General features: G+C 42.7%; 1 long non-coding RNA gene across 1 annotated transcript; it reads right to left on the bottom strand.

Annotated features, from left to right (window-relative positions):
* Window positions 1-217: 217 nt before the first annotated feature.
* LOC138680988 (uncharacterized) lies at window positions 218-3,493 on the bottom strand. Its single transcript, XR_011321864.1, has 3 exons — window positions 3,375-3,493; window positions 440-501; window positions 218-363 (listed from the first exon to the last, which is right to left on the bottom strand). It is a non-coding gene; the product is annotated as an uncharacterized lncRNA (long non-coding RNA).
* Window positions 3,494-15,296: the final 11,803 nt, after the last annotated feature.

The following is a 15,296-nucleotide window of genomic DNA, read 5'->3' as shown; positions in this document are numbered from 1 at the left end:
AGAGTGTTGCACCCCACCGGTCAGGCGTTAATGACCTATCCTAAGAACAGGCCATCATTGTTAAAGTCTCGGACAACCCCTTTAATCCATTCTGCAGCCCGCAATGTGCAGATCAACAAAAAAATCTGTTTGTAATATATATGACATTAGATGACGCAGATGAGAAGACGTCCATTATTTTTCGGTACTTACTTTCACCGTGTCCTCGTCTATACGCAGACTTTGTAGCTGAGCATATCTTGTGATGTTACCTAGAACATAGAGGACTAATGGAAGATCTTTCTGCTGAAACCCAGCGGAGGAGATTGTGATGAAACTGGCCAGCGACTGCAGGACGCCGCCCCCCGCGGAGCTCAGGAGACCCTGGAAATGCAGATTGAGACATTACTAGATGTACTCAATGTACCACGATCCCCAGAGGAAGGACATAGAGACCTACCTGAGAGATCTGTTCCATCAGTGCCTGCATACTGGTCCCAGTAGTAGATGGTGGATCAGATCCTGGTTCAAGATAGAATATGAGCACAACATATGGTCAGCACCAGTGGTAGGAAGCCTAAATATTGCAAAGTTATGGAAAAAATCTGTAAGTAACCCCCTCTGGCCAAACCAAGGAGGACACCCCTAAAGCTGCACTTGTCTGCTCTGGACTTCATCTATGGGAGATCACTGTGCTTCTATAGTGACTGTGTGGTGAGATGGACACTCTCGGTCATTGTGGTATCTTACTCTTCTCCTATACGGGCGGCAGGTCTCCTACACCTGGGACAGGCACAGAGACAATCTTTATCTGGGTGCAGTAAACAAGTCAAAATGTTTCCGCTACTCTGCTAGCCAGTAACATGGTTGTTGCTCATTACACAGACCCTCTGTAACTGACTCTGTAACTGACCGTGACCCTCTGTATCTGACACAGACCCCCGGTGACTGACCCAGACCCTCTATAACTGACATAAACCCTCTGTAACTGACCCTGACCCCGTGTGACTGCCCCTGGCCCTCTGTAACTGACACTGGCACTCTGTAATTGAAACTGTCCCTCTGTAACTGCCCCTGCCCCTGCGTAACTGACCCTGACCCTGTGTAAGTGCCCCTGGCCCTCTGTAACTGACACTGGCACTCTGTAATTGACACTGTCCCTCTGTAACTGCCCCTGCTCCTGCGTAACTGACCCTGACCCTCTGTAACAGACACAGACCCCCTGTGACTGACCCTGACCCTCTATAACTGACATAAACCCTCTGTAACTGACCCTGTATAACTGCCCCTGGCCCTCTGTAACTGACACTTGCACTCTGTAATTGACACTGTCCCTCTGTAACTGACCCTGCCCCTGCGTAACTGTCCCTGGCCCTCTGTAACTGACACTGGCACTCTGTAATTGACACTGTCCCTCTGTAACTGCCCCTGCCCCTGCGTAACTGACCCTGACCCTCTGTAACTGACCCTAGCCCTCTGTAACTGACACTGGCACTCTGTAATTGACACTGTCCCTCTGTAACTGCCCCTGCTCCTGCGTAACTGACCCTGACCCTCTGTAACAGACACAGACCCCATGTGACTGACCCTGACCCTCTATAACTGACATAAACCCTCTGTAACTGACCCTGTGTAACTGCCCCTGGCCCTCTGTAACTGACCCTTGCATTCTGTAATTGACACTGTCCCTCTGTAACTGCTCCTGCCCCTGCGTAACTGACACAGACCCCCTGTGACTGGCACAGACCCCCTGTGACTGGCCCTGACTATCTGCAACTGATGCTCACCCTGTGTAACTGACCCTGACCCTCTGTAACTGACCCTGACCCTCTGGAACTAACCCTGTCACTCTGTAACTGATCCTGACCTTCTGTAACTGACACAGACCATCTGTTACTGAAACACACCCTCTGACACTGGCTTTCGGTAACTGACACTGGCCCTGTGTAACTGTCCCTGACCATCTGTAACTGACCCTGACCCTCTATAACTGACACAGACCCTCTGCAGCTGACACTGGCCCTCTTTAACTGATCCTGACTCTCTATAGTTGACCCTGACCCTCTGTAACTGACCATGACCTTCTGTTACTGACATTGGCCCTCTGTATCTGACATTGGCCCTCTGTATCTGACACAGGCCCTCTGTAACTAACATCAGCACTCTGTAACAGACACCGGCCCTCTGTGACTAACTTTGACCCTTTGTAACTGACACTCACTCTCTGTAACTGCCACTGGCCGGCCCTCTGCAACTGACCCTGACCCTCTGTAACTGACACTCACTCTCTGTAACTGACTCTGACCCTCTGTAACTAACTCTGACCCTCTGTAACTGAGCCATTCCTTCTTCAACTGACACTGGCCCCCTGTAACTGACCTTGTCCCTCTGTAACTCACCATGACCCTCTGTAACTGACCCTGACAATATGTGACAGACACAGATCCTCTGTAACTGACACTGGTCCTCTATAACTGACCCTGGCCCTCTGTAACTTACACTGGCCCGCTGTAACTGACCCTGGCCCTCTGTAACTGACCATGACCCTCTATAGCTGACCCTGACAATATGTGACAGACACAGATCCTCTGTAACTTACACTGGCCCTCTGTAACTGACCCTGGCCCTCTGTAACTGACCATGACCCTCTGTAACTGACCCTGACAATATGTGACAGACACAGATCCTCTGTAACTGACACTGGTCCTCTATAACTGACACTGGCCCTCTGTAACTTACACTGGCCCTCTGTAACTGACCCTGGCCCTCTGTAACTGACCATGACCCTCTATAGCTGACCCTGACAATATGTGACAGACACAGATCCTCTGTAACTTACACTGGCCCTCTGTAACTGACCTTGTCCCTCTGTAACTCACCATGACCCTCTGTAACTGACCCTGACAATATGTGATAGACACAGATCCTCTGTAACTGACACTGGTCCTCTATAACTGACACTGGCCCTCTGTAACTGACCTTGACCCTTTGTAACTGACATTGACCATCTGTAACCAACCTTAACCATCTGTAACCGACCTTTGTCCCATGTACCTTACCTTGATACTCTGTAACTGACCGTGATACTCTGTAACTGACCTTGGCCCTCTGTAACCGACCTTGGACCTGTGTAACTGACACTGGCCCTCTATATGTGATACAATGGATGGAACAGATAAGTAAAACCTAGACAAGTGGACTAAATGTGATTCCATGTAAGGGCTGGAAGTACATATATATCACAGGTCTTCTTCTTAATCCAGCAGTGCTATGGCCTGGCAATAAAATACAATGTCACATAGAAGCATACAGTGCAAAACAATATTGCAAAATCAGGGGCAACAAGTCCGACATAACAGCCCCACGGGTAGGAGGAAGGCTACTTATGTACTCACCATTACTCGCTGTAGAGGCGTCCAAAGTGAAGACTGATGAGGACAACGTTGTACCTCCTTGTGTTGTACCTTCCGGTGTTGTACCTCCGCGGGTACTAATAAATGAAGATGTATCTGTTATATGTAATGTTGCCATTGAGGACATTGATGAAATATTGGTGGATGATGGAATAGTAGTTAACGTTGTGGATGATGGAGTTGTAGTTAATGTCATGGATGCTAGAGTAGTGGTTGATATTGTGTATGATGGAGTTGTAGAAGATGGAGTTGTGGTTAATGTTGTGTATGATGGAGTTGTGGTTAATGTTGTGTATGATGGAGTTGTGGTTAATGTTGTGGATGATGGAGTTGTGGTGAATGTTGTGGATGATGGAGTTGTGGTTAATGCTGTGGATGATGGAGTTGTGGTTAATGTTGTGGATGATGGAGTTGTGGTTAATGTTGTGGATGATGGAGTTGTGGTTAATGTTGTAGATGATGGAGTTGTGGTTAATGTTGTGGATGATGGAGTTGTGGTTAATGTTGTGGATGATGGAGTTGTGGTTAATGTTGTAGATGATGGAGTTGTGGTTAATGTTGTAGATGATGGAGTTTTGGTTAATGTTGTAGATGATGGAGTTGTGGTTAATGTTGTGGATGATGGAGTTGTGGTTAATGTTGTGGATGATGGAGTTGTGGTTAATGTTGTGGATGATGGAGTTGTGGTTAATGTTGTAGATGATGGAGTTGTGGTTAATGTTGTAGATGATGGAGTTTTGGTTAATGTTGTAGATGATGGAGTTGTGGTTAATGTTGTGGATGATGGAGTTGTGGTTAATGTTGTAGATGATGGAGTTGTGGTTAATGTTGTGGATGATGGAGTTGTGGTTAATGTTGTGGATGATGGAGTTGTGGTTAATGTTGTAGATGATGGAGTTATGGTTAATGATGCTGTCATGGATGAGCCATGTGTTGTGGCTGATGAGGCTCCCCCTGATGTTGATGTATTAGGAGTTGTACTTGACACTGTGGGGGTTGTAGTCACAGAGGTTGATGTCCCTGAGGCTGCGGAGAAAGATCCTGGGATTATACATCTTACATCTTCATGCATTGTAGGGTAACTGAAAGCTGCGGAGCCTCCACCTCCCATGTGCCCCCTATAATACTGGGGTCTTCTAAAATGGTGGACGGACCCTGGGACCCCTGGAGACACCGGTGCCGGCTGTGACCCCTCCACCCCGTATGGTTGGGACTTACTTGGAGCATTGCAGTAGGCCTGTGTGTACCCGCTGTAGTACGACCAGGAGGACGTGCAGTAGGTGGACGCCAACTGCGTCCCTATGACATCATTAGCATTGATAAGGCAGAGAGAGTAGCTTTTATCCGAGGAGTACACAGGACTGCACTCAGTGAGCCCAATGATCCCTACAATAAACCAGAGACATATTGACATTCGGCCTCCGCGGAGGATCGGTGATACGGCAATATAGGACATGGACGGTGACTGTACCTGGTCCAGCGCAGAATCCCCAGAGGACGTCCGTGTCCACGTTGGCGCTGCGCCCGCACCAGTAAAAGTGCATCCCCCCGTCACTGGTGCATTGATTATAGACCGTACCATTAAACGTAAATGGAAAAGTGCAAAGACCAAAATACACAGATGATGCCGGATACACAACTACACATGGAGAAAAATCACATAGAAATCAGAACGGCCTAAATCCTAAATGTGGAAACATACCCTAATACATCTCATCCGATAATGCATCTCATCTGATAATACATCTCACCCGATAATGCATCTCATCTGATAATACATCTCACCCGATAATGCATCTCATCCTATAATACATCTCATCTGATAATGCATGTCATCTAATAATGCATCTCATTTGATAATGCATCTCATCCTATAATACATCTCACCCGATAATGCAACTAACCCGATAATGCATCTCATCCTATAATGCATCTCACCTGATAATGCATCTCATCCTATAATACATCTCATCTGATAATGCATCTCACCCGATAATGCATCTCATCCTATAATACATCTCATCTGATAATGCATCTCACCCGATAATGCATCTCATCCTATAATACATCTCACCCGATAATGCAGCTCACCCGATAATGCATCTCATCCTATAATACATCTCATCCAATAATGCATCTCATCTAGTAATTATCTCCTCTGATAATGCATCTCATCCGGTAATGCATGTCACCTGATAATGCATCTCATCCGGTAATGCATGTCACCTGATAATGTATCTCATCTGATTGTGAAGGAGAGAATAGCTAATTAAATCAATTATTAACCTTACATAAGCTAGTAATATAGTAATATATGTGGTGTGGCAATATGGCGTCTACATCCTGGAACTACGCCCTAGAGTCCTTGGAATGTGAACTGGATACACTGAAGACCATATATGGAACAGACCTACCATGGACCTATCACAGACTGACACGATGGCTGCTGAGAAGCTGTGCGACGCCCTCTTCCTGCCTGGTACATGATGTTTTGTTTTTACTAATACGATAAAGCATCTCATCCGATAAAGCATCTCATTCTATAATGCCTCCAATCCGATAATATATCTCATCCAATAATGCATCTCATCCGATAATGCATCTCATCTGATAATGCATCTAATCCGATAATGCATCTCATCCTAAAATGCATCTCATCCAATAATACATCTCATCCTATAATGCATCTCATCCGGTAACGCATCTCATCCAATAATGCATCTCATCCTATAATACATTTCATCCAATAATGCATCTCATTGGATAATGCATCTCATCCTATAATGCATCTAATCTGATAATACATCTCATCTGATAATGTATCTCATCCGATAATACATCTCTTCCTATAATACATCTCATCGAATAATGCATCTCATTGGATAATGCATCTCATCTGATAATGCCTCTAATCTCATAATGCATCTCATCCGATAATACAATAATGTTTCTCATCTAATAATGCATCTCATCCGATTATACATCTCATCCGATAATACATCTCATCTAATAATACATCTCATCCGATAATACATCTCATCCAATAATACATCTCATCTAATAATACATCTCATCCGATAATGCATCTCATCCAATAATACATCTCCTCCGATAATACATCTCCTCCAATAATGCATCTCATCCTATAATACATCTCCTTCAATAATACATCTCATCCTATAATACATCTCATCCAATAATACATCTCATCCGATAATACATCTCCTCCAATAATACATCTCCTCCAATAATACATGTCATCTGATAATCCAATAATACATCTCATCTGATACTGCATATCATCCTATAATGCCTCTAATCTGATAATGCATCTCATCCGATAATGTATGTCATCTGATAATGCATCGCATCTGATAATACATCTCATCCAATAATACATTGCATCTGATAATACATCTCATCCGATAATGCATCTCATCCTATAATACATCTCATCCGATAATGCTTCTCATCTTATAATAAATCTCATCCGATAATACATCTTATCCGATAATACATCTCAGCCGATAATACATCTCATCCTATAATACATCTCATCCAATAATACATCTAATCCGATAATACATCTCATCCGATAATACATCTCAGCCGATAATGTATCTCATCCAATAATACATCTCATCCGATAATGCATCTTAACCGATAATGCATCTCATCCGATAATGCATCTCATCCTATAATACATCTCATCCGATAATGCATCTCATCCTAACACGGTGGAGGAGTGGGTCTTCTCCTTTCTTCCAACTGCACCTTTAACCCAATCCCACCTCTACCCTCCCTTATCCTCTCCTCTTTTAAAGTCCACTCTGTCCGCATCTACTCCCCCTACAACCTCCAAATGGCCGTCATATACCAACCTCCGGGCCCGGCCACTGCCTTTATTGACCAATTCTCCACCTGGCTCCTTCACTTTCTCTCTGCTGACATTTCCACCATCATCATGGGTGACTTCAACATCCCCATTGACACCCATCAGCCAGCAGCCTCCAAACTCCTGTCCCTTACCTCATCCTTTGGACTTACTCAGTGGTCCTCCTCAGCCACCCACACAGACAGACACACATTAGACCTGGTCTTCACCCGTTTATGCTCCTTATCTAACTTCACAACCTCCCCTCTCCCTCTATCTGACCACCATCTACTCACTTTCTCATCCCTGTCCTCCTCACCTATCACCCATGTCCAGCACCATGCACACCCACGCAGGAACCTCGCACACCTAGACACCCACACGCTCTCTGACTCTATCCTACCACTGTCCTCTATATCCTCATTCCACGACACAGACAGTGCCACTGCTTTCTACAATGCCACTCAAGCATCAGCTATTGACATGGTCGCCCCTGTCATGCATAGCAGAGTGCGACGAACCAATAGACAACCCTGGCACAATAACATCACTAAAAAGCTCCGGCAAGTTTCCAGAATTGCAGAACGGAGTTGGAAGAAAACGCATTCACAAGATGATTTCACTGCACTCAAACAAGCAACACTGGCATTCAAATCAGCTCTCACCTTTGCTAAACAGGTCTACTTCACAACCCTCGTATCTTCCTTATCCCACAACCCCAAACAGTTGATCAACACTTTTAACTCCCTCCTCCGCCCACCACTGCCCCCTCCGAGTTCCCTAATCGTTGCCGAGGACTTTGCCACGCACTTCAAAAATAAGATAGACCAAACAAGGCAAGTCTTTGTTGTCCAACCACCACAACCCCTTTGTATGAGAGACCAATGCCCAAACCCCATAACTTCACTCTCCAAAATCTCTGAAGGGAAGCTTGCTCATCTTTTCTCCAAATCACACCTCACCACTTGTGCACTTCACCCCATCCCATCCCACCTCCTCCCCAACCTCACCACCACACTTATCCCATCCCTAACCCATCTCTTCAACCTTTCACTAACTTCTGGTACCTTCCCTTCTGCCTTCAAACATGCCACAATCACACCTATCCTCAAAAAGCCATCCCTTGACCCGAGCGCTATGTCCAGCTATCACCCAATATCTTTGCTCCCCTTTGCTTCCAAACTCCTTGAGCAGCATGTCCATGCTGAACTTTCCTCTCACTTTGCATCTAATTCTCTCTTCGACAACCTACAATCTGGCTTCCGTCCCCACCATTCCACTGAGACTGCCCTGACCAAAATTACTAACGACTTACTTACAGCCAAAGCTAACAGACAATTCTCTATACTCCTCCTCCTAGACCTGTCCTCTGCCTTCGACACAGTTGACCACTAACTCTTACTACAGATCTTCTCTTCCTTTGGGGTCAAATACCTCACCCTATCCTGGATCTCCTCATACCTTACGAACCGCACATTTAGCGATTCCTACTCCCATACTAATTCTTCATCTCGCCCCCTCTCTGTTGGAGTCCCCCAAGGCTCTGTCCTAGGACCCTTACTCTTCTCAATCTATACACTCGGCCTGGGACAACTCATAAGGTCCTATGGCTTCCAGTACCATCTATATGCCGATGACACTCAGATCTACCTCTCTGGCCCAGATGTCACCTCTCTGCTCTCCAGAATCCCAGAGTGTCTATCAGCCATATCCTCCTTCTTCTCCTCTCGCTTCCTCAAGCTCAATGTGGACAAATCTGAACTCATCATCTTTCCTCCATCACGCATATCTTCCTTACCTGATCTATCTATCAAAATAAATGAAATCACACTTTTCCCTGTCCCCAAAATCCGCTGCCTCGGAGTAACCCTTGACTCTGCCCTGTCCTTCAAACCGCACATCCAAGCTCTCGCCACCTCCTGTCGCCTCCAGCTCAAAAATACTTCCAGAATCCGTCCTTTCCTCAACCCACACTCTACCAAAATGCTCGTGCACGCCCTAATCATCTCCCACCTCGACTACTGCAACATCCTCCTCTGTGGCCTACTTTCTAACACTCTCGCACCCCTCCAGTCCATCCTTAACTCTGCTGCCCGACTAATTAATCTCTCTCCTCGCTACACTCCTGCTTCACCTCTTTGCAAATCCCTACACTGGCTTCCAATTTCCCAGCGTATCCAGTTTAAATTACTAATACTGACCTACAAAGCCATCCACAACCTGTCTCCTCCATATATCTCTGAACTAATCTCCCGATATCTTCCCTCACGTAATCTCCGGTCCTCCTAAGACCTCCTCCTCTCCTCCACACTTATTCGCTCCTCACCCAACCGCCTCCCGAATATCCCCCATCCTCTGGAATTCAGTGCCCCAACACATCCGGTTATCCACCACATTTGGATCCTTCAAAAGAAACCTGAAAACCCATCTCTTCAAGAAAGCTTACAGCCTGTAAAGACCACACGGCCACCTCAACATCATCAGAGCTGCTGCAACCCTCGACCTACTGTCTCCTCCCCCATAATCCTGTAGAATGTAAGCCCGCAAGGGCAGGGTCCTCTCCCCTCTGTATCAGTCTGTCATTGTTAGTTTTGTTTGCTGTAAGTGATATCTGTAATTTGTATGTAACCCCTTCTCATGTACAGCACCATGGAATTAATGGTGCTATATAATAATAAATAATAATAATAATAACCCTATAATGCCTCTAATCTGATAATGCATCTCACCCTATAATACATCTCATCCAATAATACATCTCATCATATAATGCATCTCATCCTATAATGCCTCTAATCCGATAATGCATCTCACCCTATAATACATCTCATCCGATAATACATCTCATCCGATAATACATCTCATCTAATAATACATCTCATCCGATTATAGATCTCATTGAATAATACATCTCATCCTATAATACATCTCATCCTATAATACATCTCATCCGATAATAAATCTCATCCTATACTACATTTCATCCTATAATGCATCTCATCCAATAATACATCTCGTCCGATAATACATCTCATCCAATAACGCATCTCATCTTATAAAACATCACATCCGATAATGCATCACATCCAAAAATGTATCTCGTCCAATAATACATCTCATCCGATAATGCATCTCGTCCGATAATACATCTCATCCAATAACGCATCTCATCTTATAAAACATCACATCTGATAATGCATCTCATCCTATAATACATCTCAGCCGATAATGCATCTCATCCTATGATACATCTCAGCCGATAATACATCTAATCCGATAATGCATCTCATTATATAATGCATCTCATCCTATAATGCCTCTAATCCAATAATGCATCTCATCCAATAATATATCTCATCCTATAATACATCTCATCCAATAATGCATCTCATCTTATTTATAATACATCTCATCCAAAAATGCATCTCGTCCTATAATACATCTAATCCGATAATACATCTCATCCGATAATGCATCTCATCCAAAAATGCATCTCGTCCGATAATACGTCTCATCCATAATACATCTCATCCGATAATGCATCTCATCCTTTAATACATCTCAGCCGATAATGCATCTCATCCTATAATACATCTCAGCCGACAATACATCTAATCCAATAATGCATCTCATCATATAATGCCTCTAATTCGATAATGCATCTCATCCTATAATGCCTCTAATCCGATAATGCATCTCACCCTATAATACATCTCATCCGATAATACATCTCATCCTATAATACATCTCATCTAATAATACATCTCATCCGATAATAGATCTCATTGAATAATACATCTCATCCTATAATACATCTCATCCTATAATACATCTCATCCGATAATAGATCTCATCCTACAATACATTTCATCCTATAATGCATCTCATCCAATAATATATCTCAACCTATAATACATCTCGTCCGATAATACATCTCATCCTATAATACATCTCATCCGATAATACATCTCATCCTATAATGCATCTCGTCCGATAATACATCTCATCCAATAACGCATCTCATCTTATAAAACATCTCATCCGATAATGCATCTCATCCAAAAATGCATCTCATCCAATAATACATCTCATCCGATAATGAATCTCATCCTATAATACATCTCAGCCGATAATGCATCTCATCCTATGATACATCTCAGCCGATAATACATCTAATCCGATAATGCATCTCAACATATAATGCATCTCATCCTATAATGTCTCTAATCCGATAATGCATCTCATCATATAATGCATCTCATCCTATAATGCCTCTAATCCGATAATGCATCTCATCCAATAATATATCTCATCCTATAATACATCTCATCCAATAATGCATCACATCTTCTTTATAATACATCTCATCCGATAATGCATCTCATCCAAAAATGCATCTCATCCTATAATACATCTCAGCCGATAATGCATTTCATCCAATAATACATCTCAGCCGATAATACATCTCATCATATAATGCCTCTAATTCGATAATGCATCTCATCATATAATGCATCTCATCCTATAATGCCTCTAATCCGATAATGCATCTCAGCCAATAATATATCTCATCTTATAATACATCTCATCCTATAATACATCTCAGCCAATAATGCATCTCATTCTATAATACATCTCATCCATAATACATCTCATCCTATAATACATCTCATCTTATAATGCATCTCATCCTATAATACATCTCATCCATAATACATCTCATCCGATAATGCATCTCATCCTATAATACATCTCAGCCGATAATGCATCTCATCCTATAATACATCTCAGCCGATAAGACATCTCATCCGATAATCCATCTCATCATATAATGCCTCTCATCATATAATACATGTCATACTATAATGCATCTCATATGATAATACATCTCATCCGATAATGTATCTCATCCTATAATGTATCTCATTCTATAATGCATCTCATTTGATAATACATGTCATCCGATAATGCATCTCATCCGATAATACATCTCATCCTATAATGCATCTCATCCTATAATGCATCTCATCCTATAATGCATCTCATCATATAACACATCTCATCCTATAATGCATCTCATCCGATAATACATCTCAGCCAATAATACATCTCATCCGATAATGCATCTCATCCTATAATACATCTCATCATATAATACATCTCATCCTATAATACATCCAGTCATGCGATAATGCATCTCATCTTATAATGCATCTCATCATATAATACATCCAGGCGTCCTATAATACATCCAGTCATGCGATAATGCATCTCATCCGATAATGCATCTCATCCTATAATACATCCAGTCATGCGATAATGCATCTCATCATATAACACATCTCATCCTGTAATGCATCTCATCCGATAATACATCTCAGCCAATATTACATCTTATCCGATAATGCATCTCATCCTATAATACATCTCATCACATAATACATCCAGGCGTGCTATAATACATCCAGTCATGCGATAATGCATCTCATCCGATAATGCATCTCATCCGATAATGCATCTCATCCGATAATACATCTCATCCGATAATGCATCTTATCCTATAATGCATCTCATCCGATAATACATCTCATCCGATAATACATCTCATCCTATAATACATCTCATCCTATAATACATCTCATCCGATAATACATCTCATCCGATAATACATCTCATCCTATAATACATCTCATCCGATAATGCATCTCATCCTATAATGCATCTCATCCGATAATGCATCTCATCCTATAATGCATCTCATCCGATAATACATCTCATCCTATAACACATCTCATCCGATAATACATCTCATCCGATAATGCATCTCATCCTATAATACATCTCATCCTATAATGTATCTCATCCTATAATACATCTCATCCTTTAATGCATCTCATCTGATAATGCATCTCATCCTATAATACATGTCATCCTATAATGCATCTCATCCGATAATACATCTCATCCGATAATGCATCTCATCCGATAATGCATCTCATCCTATAATGCATCTCATCTGATAATGCATCTCATCCTATAATACATCTCATCCGATAATGCATCTCATCCTATAACACATCTCATCCTATAATGCATCTCATCCGATAATACATCTCATCCTATAATGCATCTCATCCGATAATACATCTCATCCTATAATACATCTCATCAGATAATGCATCTCATCCTATAATACATCTCATCCGATAATGCATCTCATCCTATAATGCATCTCATCTGATAATGCATCTCATCCTATAATACATCTCATCCGATAATGCATCTCATCCTATAATACATCTCATCCTATAATGCATCTCATCCTATAATACATCTCATCCGATAATGCATCTCATCCTATAATGCATCTCATCTGATAATGCATCTCATCCTATAATACATCTCATCCTATAATACATCTCATCCGATAATGCATCTCATCCTATAATACATCTCATCCGATAATGCATCTCATCCTATAATACATCTCATCCGATAATGCATGCCACGCAGATTGACGGCAGATTGTGGCACTGAATCTGCACCACATTTTCCACCATTTTCTGGCATTAGGGTTCTATACTTTTTCGTGTGGTTAACCCTTGCTGACCTTGTGACACTTTTTATACTTTTGACAAAAAGTGATAACTTTGCTGGTTTTGCATCTTACAGTGTGACCTGCACCTGAGCCCAGCGCTCCTATACCGCAGCCAACATGGCGAGCGCGGCCACATGTGTTTGTGTTTTTTTTAACCCTTTACTACTATTGGATTAATAATGGATAGGTGTCATAATTGACGCCTCTCCATTATTAATTAGGCTTAATGTCACCTTACAATAGCAAGGTGGCATTAACCCTTCATTACCCCATATCCCACCGCTACACGGGAATGGGAAGAGAGTGGCCAAGTGCCAGAATAGGCGCATCTTCCAGATGTGCCTTTTCTGGGGTGGCCGGGGGCAGGTGTTTTTAGCCAGGGGGGGCCAATAACCATGGACCCTCTCCAGGCTATTAATATCTGCCCTCAGTCACTGGCTTCACTACTCTGGCGGAGAAAATTGTGCGGGAGCCCACGCCAATTTTTTCCGCCATTTAACCCCTTAATTTACTAGCTAGAACGGCCAAATTTTGCATAGACACACTACTAACATTAGTAGTGTGGAATATGCAAAAAAAAATGGGGATATGAGATGGTTTACTGTATGTAACCATGTCTCATATCATGTCGGGATTAGGAAGGAGAAAGCAAAAGCCGGTAATTGAATTACCGGCTATCTGCTATATCGCGCTGGATGAAATATTAATATATATACATATATGTGTCTACTGACATATATATATATATATATATATATATATATATATATATATATACAAACAAAGAGAGAAAAGCCGGGCGGCACCACTGCCAATGATACTGTGGGAACCGCTCACCTGTGTCCTGAAGGTAAAGCTCAGTCCTGGGTGCGAAGCTCCGCTGGAAAACAGCCACAAATGAATCGCCAGTGTAAAGAAAGGAGCGCACTACCTGGACGTCCGGTGCAGGTGAACTTTATTCCAAAAGCATAAAAGACATCTTCACGACCGGGGGTGCTATGAGAAGAGTGCGGCAAAGCTGGACGACGGCCGTTTCGCACCCGACCGGCGCTTCAACGGGTCAGTGAGGATGTAGTCAGTAACGCCAGGTAACATAGTAACATAGTAACATAGTTAGTAAGGCCGAAAAAAGACATTTGTCCATCCAGTTCAGCCTATATTCCATCATAATAAATCCCCAGATCTACGTCCTTCTACAGAACCTAATAATTGTATGATACAATATTGTTCTGCTCCAGGAAGACATCCAGGCCTCTCTTGAACCCCTCGACTGAGTTCGCCATCACCACCTCCTCAGGCAAGCAATTCCAGATTCTCACTGCCCTAACAGTAAAGAATCCTCTTCTATGTTGGTGGAAAAACCTTCTCTCCTCCAGACGCAAAGAATGCCCCCTTGTGCCCGTCACCTTCCTTGGTATAAACAGATCCTCAG

This window comes from Ranitomeya imitator, chromosome 5 (genome assembly GCF_032444005.1).
Source record: "Ranitomeya imitator isolate aRanImi1 chromosome 5, aRanImi1.pri, whole genome shotgun sequence".
Classification (NCBI taxonomy): Eukaryota; Metazoa; Chordata; class Amphibia; order Anura; family Dendrobatidae; genus Ranitomeya; species Ranitomeya imitator.
The sequence above is the reverse complement of the archived record's forward strand: the minus strand, read 5'-3'. Positions and strand labels throughout refer to the sequence as shown.